Source organism: Delphinus delphis, chromosome 17, assembly GCF_949987515.2.
Source record: "Delphinus delphis chromosome 17, mDelDel1.2, whole genome shotgun sequence".
Lineage (NCBI taxonomy): Eukaryota > Metazoa > Chordata > Mammalia > Artiodactyla > Delphinidae > Delphinus > Delphinus delphis.
In genome coordinates, this window is record NC_082699.1 from 46,042,762 (window position 1) to 46,063,326 (window position 20,565).

Genomic DNA, 20,565 nt, shown 5'->3' on the forward strand with positions numbered 1-20,565 from the left:
GGGCAACAGAGAGAAAAGACAGGGCTGAGGAAACAGGGCAAGAAAGAGTCCAGCCAACCACCCAATGCAAAGGATCTAGGTAAAGGGGAGACGCAGGTCGAGAATAGGAGAAAACAAAGGAGAATGGAACAAATCTGGAGGTGCTATTTATAGGGTGTCTGTGGAGAAGGCAAGAGCCAGGGAGGGCCCAGAACCATTTCAGAAGGCACAGGCAATACAATTAAAACCCTGGCCATGCTCCTCGCAACTGCACACTGTCCACCACCCAGGGCAAAAAGGGTCTCTTGAAGAGGCAGTCCCCTTGAAAGTCCCTCAGGAACGTGTCTCTCTGGGGCCTTGCCATGCCGCTTGTCAAAAATTTCAGCACAGCTAGTTTGGATTCTTGCGCTGGAGTGAATCTTTGGTTGAGCACCAGCTGAACTAGCTGGCTTCATTTATCGGCCATGTTGGATGAAAAGCACATTATTAAAGCTCTATGCGGCAAGACGCTCATACCATGTAAGTCATGTGAGAGGCAAAGCCATCTGAGCAAAGAGTGTGGGCGGTGACGCCCTGATGGAAGGGCAGATAGAAGTGCTGGTGTTATCCAAATGTTCAGTGGGCTTGTTCTTCCTCTTCCCGCTTCCTCCTTCCCTCCCTCGACCCTAATCACAAAGAGCTCAATTATGATAAGGAAAGTGTGTCACCTTTTCCCAAAGTCAAGTGAATTCATGCATTTCCATTATTAAGCTAAAATATATGTATTAACTATAAAGGCTGAAAATGTAAACTGCTTCAACAAATATTACAATATATTAAAATAGGTAAGGACAATGAATGCAGGTTGATAAAGAACATCAATCTATCATGGAGATCTTCCCTCCATTTTGTGATTGCCAGGAAAGACTCTATACTATAATAATACAAATGGCCAACATCCCAGCCATGCCACTTACCAGCTGGCTGAATTTGGGCAAGGTAACAAACAGCTGTGTCTAAGTTGTAAGCAGGATTAATAATGGATTGTTGTCTAAATGTCCATCGACAGATGAATGGATAAAGAAGATGTGGCACATATATACAATGGAATATTACTCAGCCATAAAAAGAAACGAAATTGAGTTATTTATAGTAGGGTGGATGGACCTAGAGTCTGTCATACAGAGTGAAGTAAGGCAGAAAGAGAAAAATAAATACCGTATATTAACGCATATATATGGAATCTAAAAAAAAATGGTTCTGATGAACCTAGGGGCAGGACAGGAATAAAGATGCACATATAGAGAATGGACTGGAGGACATGGGGGCGGGGGGTGGGGAAGGGTAAGCTGGGACAAAGTGAGAGAGTGGCATGGACATATATACACTACCAAATGTAAAATAGATAGCTAGTGAGAAGCAGCCACATAGCACAGGGAGATCAGCTCGGTGCTTTGTGACCAGCTAGAGGGGTGGGAGGGAGACGCAAGAGGGAGGAGATATGGGGATATATGTATATGTGCAGCTGATTCACTTTGTTATAAAGCAGAAACTAACATACCATTGTAAAGCAATTATACTCCAATAAAGATGTTAAAAAAAAAGGACTGTTGTGAGGATTAAAGAGTTAAAACACATGAAGCACTCAGAGCAGTTCCTGGCACAAGGCCACTGCACTGCACACCTTCTGGGTGACATTCCCAGGGTTGTCTATGAGGAAGGTGCCCCTGGGAGCTGCGTGGTACACAGCTCATGCCCAGGCCTGGCACAGAACAAGTGCTATATGCTGTTCTTCTCATTTACTGGGTCTTTACTATGTACTAAGTAATGTGCCAAGCAATTTTCAAAGATTTTCTTGCTTAATCTTCAGAATAACCCTATGAGGTAGGTACTTTTATTATTCCCATTTTAGAAATGAAGAAACTGAGGTGCAGAAAGTTTAAGTAACTTACCCAGTATAAACCAAGACATCAGGACTCAGACCCTGGGTGCCTAACTACAGCTCAGGCTCTCTGTACACACCACCTGGCCAGGCAAGGAAGGGACCAGGTCATTCTTAGATTAAATCGACTAGTTTATGCAATTAATCCACAAGCATACTCTACAGGGAAAAAAAGCCTACATCACTCCCTAATCTCCAGAACGTGCAGTCCAGGGATCATTAGCTGCTGCCACCACCTTTCCCCTGATGCTGTGAAATGGGGAGCCATATCCAGAATTAACAAAGAGCATCACTTGTCCAGAGTCAACAAAGATCTTTCTGTGCCCACAGCTCCTAACAAGGGCACATGTAATTAGTTAAATAAGCAAACCAGTAGGTTGATAATAGAAAGGTCAACACAAATGTATCTGCTAATCGGCTGATAGGCCCATGTCCCAGCAAATCTGAGGCAATTTCACTGCCCAGGAAAGATGAGAATTTCAGGCCTTAGCTTTCTGGACTCCCTCTTGCTGTCCAAGAAGTAACATTGGGTGAGGATACTATTTTAAGCCAGTAAATTCCAGTGATGCATGCAGAGAGAAGCGGGGCCGACACAGAGTGGGGGAGGCGTGGATGAAGCTCCAGCAAGTCCTGTCCTCCTCGTCCCACTACAGTCCTTCCCGCTCCTGACTACCAGTGCTCCATGCCATCTGGCTGCCTGTTGCATTGGGGACAATCTTCACTTTCACGGCTGAAAGGACAGACTTCTTGAGGACGCATGACAGAATGAATGGGCTCTGCAATCAGTCCAACTGAGTCGAAATCTTGGCTCTACCACCTCCCACTGTGTGACTTGCCAAAACCCCCAAGAGACTTCTTAGCCTCGGTTTCCTCATCTATACATCTGGGACACGAACAGTATCTATCTAATGGGATTGATGTAAAGATTAGATGCATGTCAGCTTCCAGAACTCTATAAATAAAAGTTGCTATTCAACACCGTATTGATTGAAAGTGGTGACACATTTTTTTCCTTTAATTTACAAGGACACAGCCATTCAAATGTTCATTATGCTCTCCAAAGCAATCACCTTAAGAATATCTCCAGGCAGCATTTTTTCCCTGAAGCTTCCTTTGCTTAACATGTTTCTGGAACTTCTCCTTTGGAATGGCCTCCAGCAGGAATATCTGTGGTGATGACAAACCTCTTTTCTTTGGGGATGCGTTATGACCAGAATGATCATTCAGAGGCAAGCACAGTGTCAAGAAGAGGAGCATCCTTCCAGTCAAAAGTGAGGGGCAACTGTGAAGCTCCAATCTGGTCCCAATACATATGTCCAGTTCTATCGGCTGCCACTGCTCCCATCCTACACACTAGAGTTCTCAAGCCTCACCTCCTGCTGCTCTCCGGACTCGGCGCCCACTATTCCTCCTGAATGGAATGGTACAGTCTTTCTCCCTGATCCCTCTGGAAATATCCTACTTATCCACCATGCCCCAGCCCACAGTCAACCCTTCTGTGACGCTTCTCCTCTGCCAATGAGGCAGAACAGCACAGAGGGTAAGAACACAGACACGAGGGTCCAATGACACGGCTCAAGAGAAGCAGCAGCCCAGCTGGTGATGTGCATGGACCACGGAGCCAGGCTGCCTGGGTCTGAATCCTGCCCCTACAATGTGGCCATGAGCTCTGTGATCTTAGATGAGTTACATCACTTCCCCATGTCTCAGTTTCCTCAACAGTGAGATGATAGAATAAAGCACAGTAGCTACCTCAAAGGTCTGTTTTGGAGATTATATAAAGCACCTAGAACAGTACCCTACAAATATTTAATAAAGCCCTAGATCTGCTGTCTCCTAGCTGGGTGACTTTTGGTGGGTTATTTAACCTCTTTGCGTCTCAATTTCTTGACTTTAAAATGAGGGTAAAAAAAATAGCGTCAACTCTGTATGACTGTTGAGGATTAAATAAAATAATACATATATTATTTTAGTACATAATGTATGTAGAGCCTTGTATATGATATCAACAAAACAGTAGTTTTTTTTTTAAACAGTTGTTTCTTCTGAACTCCATAACACCTTATTTGTATCTCTACTATGGCACATATCAAATATAATAACCTAGACTGGAAACTCCTGGAGGACAGGAACTGTGTCATTATTCTTCTGATAAAGGGAAAACCTGTTCAGCTGGCAACTAGGCTGTTAGGGGGGAAACTGAAAATTGAAACAAAAACCATAACTTGCAAAACTGTATTATAATGCACAAAATAGAAAAATTGTACCAAACCATGACATGCAAGACAAACTAAGTTCAGACTCAACACCAGCTCGTTCAGATGCATGGTATTCTAAGCAAGACCACAGACAAACTAACCTAACAGTAACTCCACACTGTTATGTGCCCCAAAGATAAGACCACAGACAGTTTCAGCAACTTCCTACATTACAAATTCTGGCCGATCTTTGCCAAAGCCATCCTCTGACTAACTCCAGTCCTGAAAACTCTATAGATGTTCTTCCCTAACTTCCACCTGTTGAAATGCCCTACAATTCTCCACGATGTGTGCTCTCCCTTACTGCAGCCAGCTAATAAACCTAAGCTTGGTTGACGATGGTGTGTCCTGGGAGTCTTGTCTGGTGGGCTTTAACACACGTTGGTGTGCCAAGGCCTTGGAGCAGCACCTGGGACTAAGCAGGCATTTAATAAATTGCATCTTGAACAAAAGAATGGGGCAATGAGACTCTTTTGCTTTCGTAACTTATGAGTTCTGAAGATAATTCTAAATAGAGAGTTTCAAAAATATTAAGAACTACATCAAGCAGCCTTGAGGAGACTATGTATATAATTTTCCAAGCTATATACCTTAAAGAGCAATCTCAACTGACAAATATATAATCGGGAACACTGATTAAAAACCAGTCTTGGACTTGCCTAACAGTGCAGTGGTTAAGACTCCGAGCTTCCAATGCAGGGGGCACAGGTTCGAACCCTGGTTGGGGAACTAAGGTCCCACATGCTGCACGGCGTGGTCAAAAAATAAAAATTAAAAAAAAAAGTTTAAAGAAAACAGTCTTGTTGCTGTGCACTTATACACATCAAGTATAATTCATGCTCTACTGGAAATGATAAATTAATTGAGGACACACGAAGTAAAGAAGCAAGTGGACATGGTCTGTGTTCCCACAGCACCTAGCAGAGGGTCTTGCTCACAGCGGTTGCTCACAGAAACATATTTATTGGTTACTGACAGGGATTTTACTCTGTCAGTAATAACTGGCTGAGAGCTTTTGAGTGGAGGCAGATCCTGATAAATACGAGAGTCTAGGAAACTCATATAGCAAAAGCAAAGAAATTCTGTGAGCAGGCAGGCTTGTGGGAGGGTATCTCAATAACCAGACCATTAGGAAGGTCCTTGCCTATGGGGGTCACAGTGGGAAAGGAAACAAGTCTGTCTTGCAGAGCTAGAAGGGATGACCGTGATGACTAAGCGAACGTGAGGGAGTGTGGAGGGCAGCGGAGGTAAAGATGCATCGATGTTGAGCACCACAGCGATTTGGAAAATGATCCTGATGCCGACGGGAACAGCTGCCAAGGACAGAGATGATCTTTTCCTCAGTGCTAATGCCTATTATCATGGGGTTTGGGTTCTTAGGTTAAAGCAAAGGTACAGCATTGCATTAACCACTACCTACTGCTCTAACACCGTCAAGAGGTCAGATCAATAAGGGTAAAAGGCTCTCTGTATCCACGTAGAGTCACTAACTATAAGCACCTCATTGATCCTAGCTACTCAAAACCATGACATTCCTTCATAAGGCATGATACACAGATTTTTTTTTCTCTAACTTTGCTCAAAATCGCAATAAAACTAATTTAAGCTATGAGAGTCAATGACTTGAAATTTAAGCCAACTGACCACTAGAATGAATAGCTTATGATCCTTTTTTTTTTTTTTTTACTTTTTTACTTTAACATTTTTGTGATTTAAAGAGAGCAGCCAATATGACTGAAGACAAAGCCAGACCAGACATTTTTCCAAGCTAGGGAAAAAGGAAATACGGTCAAGACGAATAACAGTGAAAACTAACTAAATGACATAAATACATAAATAATACCTTTAAAGAGCATGTTTTTATTTTATTTTTTCCAGAGTCTTTTATGTGAAGGTAGCTTTGCCCAAGAATCCATCACAAATATGGAAAGGAAAAGGGGGGTTAATTAAATAGGAAGAAAACATCACAGCAAATAGGAGACTGACAGCCTCCACTGCATCATATTTAAGATTCGATATGAAGTATTTCAGAGAGACAGTCCACCAGGAAAAGCAAGATCAAATATGAATTTCTTTTCCCAAGAATGCAATCTTCTGGGCACTGTCGATTCATCACTCACTAAAAACCCGCAGCTGAAGAAAACATTTTCGGATCCCTTCGCTGAAATTGCTGCAACCAATCTATTTTCAGCTCTATTTCTCTGAGACTCACAGCAGAAGTTCTTAAATGATCCTGGGGCCAGGTTTTGTTAAAGTTGCCAGAAGCATTTAAGATGGTTTTGTTGCTTTGCTTTCATTTTCAAATAATCTGCAACTGAAGGTACTGGGCTAGAGTGAATGCTTTCCCAGAAGCAGGCCTCTCTACCTCTTGGTCATCTGGGTCTGTTTTCATTAAATAATCATGCACCGAAAAATCGATGAAATGATTATTTAGTAATTACATTTAGCTCCAACAGACACAACTCATTAGGACAAGAAGAGCACACACGTTACAGTGGCCATTTTTAACTCTGAAAATGCCAGTTGGGGCAACCAACAATGCAAGCTATGCCAGTCCTCCTCCTCCTCAGGGCTCAGGAGGTCAAATTCAGGCTCCGCATCATGTTAAAGGCAATGCCTTTCTCGCGACACAGTGAGGCCGAGGAAACGAGAAATCAGGGTCTGTGCACTAAAACACTTCAGAACAGGCTAAGGGAGTAGCAAGTTTTTAAAACAATAAAACTGGCTCTATAGAAAACGGATTTGCTCATTAATTGAATGCACCTACTTTGAATTTCCTCTAAACGTAATGTCACGAGTAATCATTTCAGGGGCTCAAATAGCAACAAACCATTTTGCTCGCTATTCCCCATCCCTGCTACAACACCCACAACCCTACTCCACCTCTCCTGCCCCCATGTCACCTATACTGTTGGCTTCCTGTTGGGTTTGACTAATGGGGGCACCAGGAAAAGACGGGAGGGCTGGGAGGAGAGCAACGGGGTTTTGTTTCCCCTACTCTCTCCCTGTTTCACCTCAGTGTCTGACCACAGTTATGGCCCTTCACCACTATGGCTCCTGTCGAGTGGCCCTTCCGCCATGGTTACAATCCTCCCTGGACTCCACTATTTGTCCCTCTTGTCCCTTTGGCCTGGGGATAGCAACGGCTTCCCGCTGCCACTAGTTCCTGGGGGCTAGACCACCCCTTGTTTGTTCTCATAACCCTGCCCACGGGTTTGCAATAATCCCTTCCTCCACTAAACTCTCTTCATTCAAACCCTCCGAGGTAAATTCTGTTTCCTGCCAAGATCCCAATGCAACCACTTTGCAAAATAAATATAGCAGTGCTTGTTTCCTCACTGAAGACGGTGAGCAAACACAAAAAAACCAGTATCTATGAAAAAAACGTGCATGAGCAAAACAAACCTCCACCAATCTGTTTTGGCAAACTTGATGTATTTAATGTCAAAAACAGCAAAATACAGCTAATATTCCTCCTTGCTAACTTCTACTCCTGTTTTTGAAATGAAGGGGGAAAAAATCTCACCCACTCACTCCCACCATCAAAAAAGCCTCCACAGCATAAACCCCAGGAAAGCCTAATTCTAAAGACCAGTGATTCTCCATTAAGTCCCATGGATGCTGAGGACAGATGAGCTTTCCTCCCACTCTTATCCTTTTGCAACTACAAAAAGAAAAGGAACATTTTCTGAGTCTTTTTCTTTGGTGTCCAGAATTTAATTCACTATACTGCAGAATGGGTGATGATATTGCCTTTCAAAAACTAGAATCAAGTAACAAAATAGGGAAAAAATAAATAAAAGCACTGTTTCATCCAAATTGTAGAAGGTGGTATATGACACTCTTAAAATCTGTTATCAATTCTAAAATTATATCTCAGACAGCCGTTCTTTTTCTTCAGTCTAGGTAAATACCTAGACTTTATTTAGCTGGAGGCTACAATTCTTTTACTATCATTAACCCACCAGAAGAATGTTTGTTGAATTTGCAACAAGTTGATCAACTGTACAGTTTTCCAGTCTAAATGTAATGTTTTCGTTGGATCCTCTTTTTTTTTTAATTAAGGTACGGGCCCCTCCTAACATTGTAGCTATGAATTAATAAGCAGAGCACATGTTTTAACCCAGGCACAATTAACTAATCAGACTCTCTCTCCTGCATTTTTCTTTGACACAGGGCTGGTTATTCTCACCTCAACCCCTCTCTCAATGCATTCTCCAGATCCATTCTCCACCCTCTCTTCTTCCTCTGTGCCCAGCAACTGTATTGTCCATTCCCTGCCCTCTGGCTTCTTGTTAAGTGTCGCCAATGGGGGGCACCCACAGGAGCACAAAGACCCATGTCCTCTGAACACTGGAGTCTTAGTTTGTGGCAGTGGCTGGTTCTCCAACTACACATCCCTGACTACTGCTGTACCTGGTGGCTGGTCCCAAAGAGGGGTAAGCTTTTCATTGCTGAAAGCTCCTGCTTGCCTTAATATCCTTTATTTGTTTCTCTCACCCTGCCTACATCTCCATAAACAGCACTTTTGCTAAATTCTCTCCAGGCTCTTCCAGAGTGTGCTTTCTGTTTCCGGATCTGTCCTGGACTGACAGAAGCAGGACTTGGGATGCAAAACACAAGGTACCCCTCAGGCAAGGGGAGGTCTCCCAGGCACTGGTTTCTGAGCACTTGTCCGGTGTGCCCAGAGTCTGTCCCTGGCTTTGGAAGAGCAATGGCGATTGAGTTCTAGTGTCTGAGAACCACCTGGGAGCTTATTAAAAATGCAGATTCGAGGAAAGACTAAGAAACTATCACAGATTGGAAGAGACTAAGGAGACATGATGACTACATGCAATGTGATGTCCTGCACGGAACAGAAAAAAGGACATTTAGTGCAAAAACTGGTGAAATTTGCATAAAGACTGTAGCTTAATTAGTATTAGCGCATTGATATTAGTTGGTTAATTTTGACAAATATATTCTGCTTATGTAAGGCGTTAACATTAGGGGAAGCCAGGTGAAGGAAATATAGGAGCTTTCTGTACTATTTTGCAACTTTTCTAGAAATATATTCCAAAATAAAGTGTTTATTTTTTAAAAAAGCAGACTCCCAGACCCTGCTCCAGACCTCTTGAATCAGAATTTCAGGAGTGGATATTTAAGCAGGTGGCTTGAGAACTAAACTTTGAAAATCACTGTCCCTAAAGGACTTGGAAACTATTATCTCAGGTTGAGATAAGGATGGAAACAATTGTTTACGAATGCCAGATTGCAGCATAATTACTTGACTATTTAAGGAAAAGAACTAATCAAAGCTTTGTCAAAGTTCACCTTCTATTCCAGTTACTTAGAATGATTCATCCCTCGACCAGTCTCCGTATTTAGTTTCCTGCATAAAAACACTTGAAAAGTACTTGAAAAGGTACAGGTAATTATAGAACCAAAGAAAGAAAGTGACAGTAAAGCCCTTCCACTTCCTCCTCCCTCTGAGATCAAGGGGTTTTTTTGTAGTACGCGTCCTTTTTATTTCCCCCAACTTTGAGTTTCCAAAAGAGCAGGGCCAACCAAACCGACTGCTGGATAGTGATTTTCCTCATCTTTTCCATCATGGGTTATCTTGTTTCCCTAAGCTTTAAGCTCCCCGAAGGCAGGAGCTCTATTTTCAGTTTCTTCTGTGTTTTTCTACAGCTCAGTTGAATGTTCTTCATCTACTACTTTGATGGATTGACAACCTGCACTTCCCCACTATGCTCATATCTTTGCCTACTTATTTTATTTTATTTTATTTTTTTTGCCTACTTATTTTAGATGTAATTCTTATTATGCCATTGGAACATGTAAGAAGGGGATGGGTAGAGGTGAAAATGTTGGCATTATTATTGCTTGTTCACCAACAAAAATGTTCACTGAGAATCTACTATGTGCCAGGCACTGCTCTAGGCACTGGGGATCTAACAGTGAATAAAATAATCTCCACTTTAGGGAGCTTAACGTCAGACCAGGGAGACAGACGATTAAGCAGATAACTGCCAAACAAGTTATAGGTTCTCCCTTACCATCCTCACACTTAGCTCATCATGACAGGGCAACCTGAAGAGGAATTAGGAATAGGAAAGGTAGGTTCTAGTTCCTGGTCTACCTCTGGTAAGAATGATTTTAAGGGAGGCATAAGCTCTCATTCAAAAAAATGGGAATTAAAAAAAAATCTGTCTTTCTGTCTTCCAGCGGTTGTTAAAAATCTCAAATAACAATGGATGTGAAAGTGCTCTGAACACTGCAAAGTGTTATACAAAATGTCAAGCAATAGAAGGTAATGACTTAAACTGTCCCTGCCCACTAACTCTAAACCAAAAAATTAGTGGTTCAGTGGTCTTCCCATTAAGCAGAAATTTCAGACAATAAGCATTTATAAAAGGCAATCCTTTCAAAGATCGAAACTCTGTTGCTTTGGAGTTAGCAATTAAGGAGAATTAGATTAATACCAAAGAACTGGGCCAGAGGAGAGAAGTCACCTGTGAAGAAAGCAGGCCTGTCCTTTTATTCACAGCAGACCCATCTGGCTTCACTCTCCTTGAATAAACAGGGCTCAGTTACTTCAACTCTTGTCTGAAATTGAAAGGGATTTCTTAGCCAGAGCCAATCAACATTTCTAGTTTATTCAAAGAGAAGTTTCCAGATCAGAGATGAAAGAAAAGCTTCTCCAAGTCTGTGCTAGAGCACATAAACCTGTGAGCAGTCTTCAAAAATGTCTTATAAAAAATGATGCTTGGAGAGAAATTTTGAAAATCAGATTTGCTGTTTCAGATAAATACAGTTTCTATTCTCAGCTTCTAAGGTAGAAAATGTTCTATCAGAGCAGTTTACCATCTTCCTCTCGTCTGGAGAAGTCGATGAGCTTCTAAGGGCTCTCTCTGGATGCCATGGTAACAGCATGATTCTGGTCAAGTCTGTTGTGTCTGGCGTACAGCTTAAGGAACTTTCAAATGCTACCTAAGAAAATATGCATGACAGCCCTGCTGGCATGCTTGAACTGGACACACGATCCATTCTCTTCAGGGGCACATACACCTGTAAGCCTCAACGGTGTCCCAGCACCGGGCCAGCACTAGGGTAACTCAGTGAATGGAAGACACTTGCAAAGAACTCGCAGTAGGTGCGGTCCCCAGGGAGCCACAAGAATAAACAAATATATATATAGGAATGATATCATCAAGTTTTAGCTTTTATTCCAAAATGTAAATTTTATTCTCTAGCTTTTGCTGTGATTTCAAGTGTGGAAGACTTTCACGAAGATTACTTCAGCTAAATACAGACATGAGAAAAAGTTGACTGTTGAGCATGGGAACAGCAACGGGATCAGAAAGAAGTTTAAGTTGTTCATTTGGGTCTTCAAATGCACTTAGCCTGCAAAATCATGAGGGGACAAAGGAGAACTATTGGCCTATGGAAAGCAACAGCATTTTTGGCTTTCTGGGTAAGGCAGCATCACATCCAGCATGTGGGACTCTCTGAAGTCTCCTCAGACGGTCTCCCTAAAGATGATACTTTCCGTTTACCTGGAAGTACTGAGCAAGTGTCAGATGATGGAGACTTCCTCTTCACTGTGGTTAGTATACATGTGTGTGTTTATACCACTGTCAGATTATATCAGAAGTCACTCTGGAGCTCACCATTTACATGAACCAATGACCACCTCAATCATTTCTATATATGTGAAAGAAATTTGATCTATGACTCCAAAGAAAGCCCATGAGTGAGCTGAATTTCTTCAGGAAATATTTAGGAAGCACATGCTATAAGCAACATGCTGAACCAGGAGCTGAAGGAGAAACAAAAGAAACATCATACTTGGCCCTTTTTTACCCTTTGGTGGAAGAGGAAGATAGACCCAGAGGAAACAGTCAGGTAGCAGTTTGTTCTCTTTCTCTTGTCTCTTAGCCACTCTCCATTTCCTTATTGACCTAATGGAGTTCTCCTGGCCTTGGCCTCCACCCACCACGTCCATTAACCATTTTCTCCATCTTCATGATACCCCCATCTGACCCCACACACACATCTTGGCCTCCCTTCCTCTGTGCCCAATATGAGATGATTACAGTGTCTCCCTAGACCCCTCAATATCTCTGTTCTCTCCTCTTCCCAACACTGGATAATCCTGTATTCTATGTTCTCCGCTCTAACACTGAACACTCTTGGAGAAAAACCATGTAACCATGAAGATGCCTTCAATGAAACCATGAAGAAAGGACCACTGGAGAATGTTGATTCCCTGATTAGAATGTAAGTTCCTTGCAGGAGGGACTGTGTCTCACGCTGCTTTGTTAATAAGTCCAAGGGCACATCAGCAGGCTCATTAAATCCTTGTTGCAATAAGTTAATACCAAAAACAAAAAATTAGAAAAGAAGGGTCCATACTCATACTTGGACAAGTAGATTTTTTAAACTTTCACACGTGGTTTATATGCAAATAAACACAGTTATTTATTCAATGCTTTATTAATGCTTTAAAATAAAGCATTCAATAAAAGAGCCTTAAAAAACAGCTGGTAAAAGTTCTGTGGATTTCAGAGTTGTAAATCTGTTCAAACTTCTTTTATAATTTAGAATTTTTATAACTTAGGATGGTTCTTCCCGGCAATTAAAGCAATGTAGTGAGATCTCACTACACTGAATGGCAAACCACCTCTAAAACTTCCCGAAATAGAGGCCATCCTCAGGTCATATCTGTCTTTCTTGTTGGCCAGAAAGGCAAATATCAAAGGAATCCTGAAACACCACGTTTCAAAGAGAAGAAAGTCAGCATCCTCTGAGGGAATGGCTGCTGTGAGGTGTAAGATTTCAGTGGGACATTGCTTCCTGAACAGGGGCCCCAGTGCACCCCTGGGTCTCTGAGACCACACTGGGAATGCAGAATTCTCCTCCCTCATACCAGGGGCAACGCTGTCTCAGAGCTGGGTAGGGACTTCTGTTCTGCCAAGCCAACTGCACCACAGGCCACAATCCTCATACCGGATTGGCAGGAACAAACCCAAATGTCACCTGATTATCCTACAAATGGAATAATGTCTGATAAGAGGCTGATTGGACAGCACACAATGTCATTTCCTCTAATTAAGGAACTCTTGAGAAAAACCAAAATAGCCACAAAGCACCGTCAGCAAAGCAATCAGCAGCAACAATCAGCTGTCAACTCGGTCCTGAGCTGAGCCTTGTGTAGTGAGCTGGGGGGTTGTTATGGGTTTCCAATCAGCGTGACCGCAGGAGTCAAGGGTGACCAGGCGAGAAGAGGGGCTGGAGCCTGCTGCACACCAAGGAAGTCTGCAGCAAAACCCTCGGGTTGGGGGACGGCGTGGGGGGGGGCGGAGGCAGCAGCTTGTTGGTTGGTTTCTGTGCAGCAATGAAGTGGGGGGATGCTATAAAGAATCCTGCAGCAAGCTTCCAAAGCAGCTGGAAGTCTACTGGCTGCAGCCCATGCTATTTATTTGCACTGAATCATTCTTCTTCTCAACCTGAAACTATTCTACAAATCTTTAAAATCTATAAGTAGTTCATCTCCATCTCCTTTATGAGGGTTTCACAACGTCAACACATGAGAATTCTCCCTTTGCTCAACTCTCATAAGAGGTTACCTTCTATATTACAAAGTCATTAACTGTAGGAGTTGGGAAAAATATAACACAACTGTCACAATATGTCATAATATATAATAAGACATTGTGTGTGTGTGTGTGACACACCCGTGTACATAACAATTATTAGGAGGAGCATTATTCTCGCCTTCCCAGCATCCCTGCTTGGGCACATAAAATAAAACTGTGTGTCTTCTTAAAAGAAGGTGACTATTGGAAGGTGACCTCTACCCTTCACTACATCCCTTCACTCCTCCTCAAGGAAGTGACTCCTTGAATTGCTCAGACTGAGTGAGGGAAAGTTCATGGAGGTCTGGATACCCTCCTTTCTATTTCTGGCCTCAGCAGCATGTATTTTTCTTTTCCATGAAAGAAGACTTCAGCAATAAACGTAATAGGATGCCTGATTCTAGCTGATTCTGTCCATAATTTAAGCTCATTCTCCAATCCAGGATCACTGGGAATACAGCTGATATTGAATAAAGCTCCCTGTCTGTCTGATATCTGCATTTAGTTCTCCATCCACAGCAAACCCAGCCCTGATTACTTTTGCACCAACAATACGCCCAACTCAAAGATACATTTCCCAGCCTCCCTTGCAGCTAACGGTGACCACTAAGATTAAAGCATAATTCACTGGTCCCAGGAAACCAGGACAGCTCTTAACCTGGGCTGACTCAGCTAAGAGGCCCCTCTGTGTCCACCTGCTTGGAATACTTCCATGATGGTCCCAGGTTGAACAAGCTATGTTAAAACAATTTAATGATATTGCCAGAACTCTCTGACTTGATGTCTCTCACTGAGACATGGGGGCAGGGGGTGGGGGGAGGCTTCAAAATACCTGGATACAAAAGCAAAGGTAAAGACAAAAGGAAAGCAGATGCTATAATCCAGCAATCATGGCCAGCATTTTTTTATGAAATCCAAGGAAAGAGGACAACTTAAGAACTGGGATAAATGTAAAATTAACCTTTACTGAAAGTTGAGAAAAAACAGAGAAAACTAGAATTCTGGCAGCACAGTTGCATCATTGCATCACAAGATACTCGAAGTTGGGAAGATTCAAAAGCTGAGGGTCTCTCAGCAAGAACCTTGTCTCTAAAGGTTCTTGGGATGGGTACTTGCTAGAACCCTTTAGGCCAGGCTTTGAAGCATCACTGTAGGAACCTGTTGCTTGAGCTGAACCCAAGGTGGAGAGGAAGAAAGAACTGCCCCTAGGAGGCAGGCTTCAAAGGTCTAAGAAATCCCTTTATAAGAGGAAGCAACAGAAAAATCCCTGCTACAAGAAAGAGTCAAGATTTTTGGGTGCTAGGAACACAAAGCTCAAAGAAGAATTTGAAACTAAGAAGCTTTAACTATGCATATCAATGATAATTGTTCAATTAAATTCAATAATTTAACTAGAAAAAAACATTTAAATGCCTTAGTTTAAATATGTGTGCACTACAACCCAGTTTATTCTTAAAGTAGGGTTACCTTCACAATATTTTGAGTTTGAAGGATTTTAATCTCATTATTAAAAGCACAGTTAGCAAAAAAAAAAAAAAGAAAACAGTGATTGGGTAAAATAGGGGTCCCCAACCCCCAGGCCGCGGACCAGTACCACTCCATGGCCTGTTAGGAACCAGGCCGCACAGCAGGAGGTGAGCAGCGGGCCAGCGGGCAAAGCTTCATCTGCCGCTCCCCATCGCTCCCCACTGCTCGCATTACCGCCTGAACCTCCCCCCACCCCACCCCACCCCCATCCGTGGAAAAATCATCTTCCTCGAAACCGGTCCCTGGTGCCAAAAATGTTGGGGACCACTGCGGTAAAACACTACTTCTCAAAGTGCACAAGAATCCCTCAGGGATCTTGTCAAAATGCAGACTCTGATTCATCAGGTCTGAGCATGGGACCTGCGATTCTGCACTTCTGACAAGCTCTCAGGTGATACTGATGCTGCTGGTCCTGCCCTGATGGAAGAACAAGGGACTCTCAGGCCCAGAATCCTGCACTGACACAAAGAAGAGGTCTGCTACCACTGAGGGAGGGGCAGGGAACTCTCTCCCACCCAAGCCACCTACAGATACAAGGCAGAAGTGGAATGCCACGAAGAGGAACAGGAACATGGACAAAGCTGCAGTCCCAAGGCCTGCCCAAGATTGGAGCTGGACCAGAAGAACTGGGAACCCCCTAACATAGCCACAGCTTTGCACTGAGCAATGAGCAAAAGCCATTCACAGCTAGGAGAGGAGCATCAACATGGAGAGCGATCCCCTCAGTGGAAAGCTGAGGATGGAGTCTGGACGGTGAGAAAAACCCTCTGGCACACCAGGCCACACACTAAGCATGAGGTAACTTCAGTCCACCACTGGAAAACTCTGCAGTCTGCTTGGCTGAAGAGAACCATAGCAACCAGGAGGCCAACCCCACCCAAACTCCCTACTAACTATTAATCTTATTAACTGTTAACAAGGGACCAAACCATTCTTACATTAGCAGCCTTGCAAAAGAAGTGTGCCCATTTCTGGGTGGCAATATTATCAACTTTATTACCTACTGCTCTTCTACCAACAACATCCAACATGCAATCAAAATTATGAGACATTCAAAAAACCAAGGAAAAACAACCTATTGTCAAGATAAAGCCACCAACAGAACTAGACAGAGAGATGACCCGGATATTGGAATGATCAGAGACTTTAAAATGGCTATGATTAATATGTAAAAGGCTCACATGGAAAAGAAGGATACAATCCAGGAAAAGATGGAGAATTTCAGCAGAGACATGGAAACTACAGAAAAGAAACAAGAATTCTAGAAATAAAATGCAATATCAGATGTGAAGAATTCTTTGATTGGCTGATGAGACAGGACACAGTGAAAGAAAAGAAGCAACGAACTTAGCATTTCTATAGAAATTACCCAAAGAGAAATGGTAATTTTAAAAAGTGTCCAAGTGGACTTCTCTGGTGATCCAGTGGTTAGGAATCTGCCTGCCAATGCAGGGGATACAGTTTCGATCCCTGGTCTGGGGAGATGCCACATGTGCCACAACTTCTGAGCCCATGGTCTAGAGCCCGCAAGCCGCAACTACTGAGCCCACTCGCTGCAACTACTGAAGCCCACGCACTCTGGGGCCCATGTGCTGCAACTACTGAAGCCCACATGCCTAGAGCCCATGCTCCACAACGAGAAGCCACCACAATGAGAAGCCCATGCACTGCAACAAAGAATAGTCCCTGCAATGAAGCAATGAAGACTCAGCGCAGCCACACAAAAAAAAAAAAAAGAAAAAGAAAAAAAAAGTGTCCAAGAGCTGTAGAACAATATTAAACAGTCTAACATGCATGTAATTAGAGTACCAGGAGGAGGAGGAGAGAGAAAGGTGTGCAGGTATTTAAAAGGGGGAAAGGACAGCTTTTTCAACATATGGTGCTGGAAAATGTGGACACTCATGTAAAAAATTGAACCATGACCCTTACCTCACACCAGATACAAAAACTACCTCGAAATGTGTCATATAACTAAATGCAAAACTTTTACGTTTTAACTATATTAAACTATAGTTTAACTATAGTTTTAACTATAAAATTTCTAGAAAAAAATTAAGAACATCTCTGTATATTTGCTGTTAGCAAGGATTCCTTAGGACACAAAACTGCTATCCAACAAAGAAAAAATTGATAAATTGAACTTCATGAAAATTAAAAATTTCTGCCCTTTGAATGATGCTTTTAAGAGTATGAAAAACAAGCCACAGCCTGGGAAAAGGTATTTGCAAAGCACACATTTGATAAAGGGTTTGTATCCGGAATAGATTCTATTATAGCTCAATAATATAAAGATAGATAACTTAATTCTTAAAATGGGTGACTGATTTCAACAGACACTCCACTAAAGAAGATATGCAGATGGCAAAGAAGCACATAAAAAGATGTTCAACATAATTAATCATTAGGGAAATGAGAATTAAAGTTACAACAAGATAATACTACAAACCAACTCAAAATTGCTAAAATTATGGAGGCTGATTATACCAAGTGGTGGAGAGACTGGGGGGCAATAAAATTTTATGTATTGCCGAATGGAATGCAAAATGGCACAGTCACTTTGGGAACAGCTGGAGGGATTTTTTTTGTATCATGTTAAATATATACAATCCAGTATACTATATAGTATATGACCCAAGAAACCTACTCCTAGTAATTTACCCAAGAGAAATGAAAACATACATCCATACAAAGACCTATTAATGAGCAATTATAATAGCTTTATTCATAAGAGCCAAAAACTGTAAATAACCCAAATGTTCATCAATCGGTTAATGGATAAACAAATTGTGGTACATCCACACAATGGAATTCTACTCAGCAATAAAAAAGAACAAATGACTGGTACTAGCAATGACATGGATGAATTTTTGACAGTCTTTGAGATTTTTTTTAAAGAAATCTAAAACAAAAGGCTACATACTGTATGACCCCATTTATATATTCTGAAAAAAGAAAAAAATCTAGGGACAGAAATCGGATCAGTGATTGTTACTACAAAGGAGCATTCTTTCAGGTGTTAGGTACACTCTGCATCCTGATTGTGGTGGCGGTTTCAGGATGGTACACTTTGGTGAAGCTTATCAAACCATAAATTTCAAGAGCATGAATTTTACTGTGTGTTCATTATACCTCAGTAAGCCTGACCAAAATAAATAAATAGGTAAATAGTGCTATGACAAAAGGATGGCTTCTGGTCAAGTGCGTATCCACATGGAAAAAATTAATCTTGACCCTCTACCTCACATCATATACAATAAAACCAATTCCAGATGGATCGTGGCTCAAAATGTAAAAGAAAAATAATATAGCTTTCAGAAGAAAACATAAAAGTTCTTTGTGATCTTAGAATAAGGCCAAGATTTCTTAAATAGGTACAATAGTACCAACCACAAAGAAAAAAAAATGGATAATTTACACTATTTTAAAGAAATTTCCGATCATAAAAAGAGTAAAAAGGTAAACCACAGGAAAAAAAAGTAGATATTTACAACATATATATCCTACCAAGGCCTCAAATCCAGAATACATATTATTAAAATGTCTACAATTCAATAAGGCAACACAATTTTTTTTCAGAAGACCTGAATAAGCACTTCACTTTTTTTGGGGGGGAGACTTGAAAGGGCTTCTCACAAAACAAGATATTCAAACGGTCAATCAACATATGAAAAAGTATCCAACTTCATTAGTCTACAGGGAAATACAAATCAAAACTACACTATGATACTACTTCACACTTAGCAGTAGAGACTAAATGAAAAATCAAACAAACAACAAAACAAAAAATACCTTGTATTGGAAAGGATACAGAGAAATCAGAACTCTCACACACTCCTGGTTAGCATGTAAATTTTTAAATTAATAGAACCATTCTGAAAAACTGATAGTATCTTCTCAAGCTGAACACACACCTACCCCATAATCCAGAAATTCCCTTGCTGCAATACATATCCAACAGAAATGTGTATACATAACCAGAAACAAAATGTGCCAAAACTGACTCAAGAAGAAATCAGAAAACCTAAATAAATCAGAAATTAAATCAGCAGGTAAAAATTCTTCCCTCAAAGAAAACAACAGGTCTCAACTGTTTTACTCTCATATTCCCCCATACATTCAAGTAGCAAGCAATTCCAATATTTTGAAAAACATTCCTGGCAAGGAAAACACCAGAAAAAAAAAAATTTTATCCAATCTCAGGATAAAACTAAATCTTAGCTAAATATAGAAAGGATAATGCATCATGACCAAGTTGATTTTGTCTCAGAAATGCAAGGTAATTTAATGTTAGAATATCAATAAATATAAATTACCATGATTAGATGAAGAATAAAAATCATTTCATCAGCTCAGTAGATTAGAAAAGCATTCAATAAAATTCAACACCCAGGACAACTAACTTGCTTTTAGCAAACTAGGAATAGAAAAGAAACTTCTTAATCTGATATAGACTATTATTAAAGTTCCTCCATCAAATGATGTACTATAACTGATTTAACACAATTTGCCTACTGGTGGATACTTAGATTCTCTCCTCGTTTCGTTTTATTTGGCAAGTATAATTTATGCTGTGATGAACGTCTTTGTGCATGTTGATCAAGTTGCCTAACCTCTCTGTGTCTCAATAAAATACACCTAACTTATAGGGCTGTTGTAAGGATTAAATAAGATGTTGGATTTGAGTCTTAGGAAAGTCTTGGGAGAAAAGCATGGTTTATAAATCTGAGGAAATTTGTTCTGCACTTACCTGGCGGAAGATCTCTCAAAGCACACTGCAGGCTCAAGCCAGAAGTCGTCACTCTGTCAAAAATAAAGTTATTATCTTCAGGTTATCAGGAATTAAGGATGTAATATCTGAGCAAGGCAGTCAGTGATGGGGGCTATTGCTTGCTGCAGGATTCCCTTGCATCATTTGATATCTTCTACCCCTCCCAGCTACCATGTCTCAAATCAAGTGAAGGTGACTACAGCCATGCTCCCTTCATCTGCCCTTGATCTACAGCACCCCATTTTTGCACAGCAGCCAGAGTGAAATTCTAAAATCTGAGCATGACATACCACACCCCTCCTGAAACCCCTTCCACAGCTTCCTCTTATCCACAGGATAAAGGCCAAGCTCCTTGGCACGACTTATAAGGCCCTTCATGATCTGATGCCTACCTACTTCTCTAGCCTTGTCTCTCATCCCCGTAGCACTGTCTGGGCTCCTACTACACTGGACTTGCTTCAGCCCCTCACTCCTTGGCACATCCCAGCTTTC

The 20,565-nt window shown here is 41.5% G+C and overlaps 1 protein-coding gene across 2 annotated transcripts in view; it reads right to left on the minus strand.

Moving 5' to 3' along the window:
- The window catches only part of NCALD (neurocalcin delta), a 429,195-nt gene that overhangs the window by 273,348 nt on the left and 135,282 nt on the right, over positions 1-20,565 (minus strand). For both annotated transcript variants that reach the window (XM_059995006.1, XM_059995004.1), the window contains exon 2: positions 20,053-20,105. The gene's annotated coding sequence lies outside the window, so the exon portion shown is untranslated. The remainder of the gene's footprint in view (positions 1-20,052; positions 20,106-20,565) is intronic.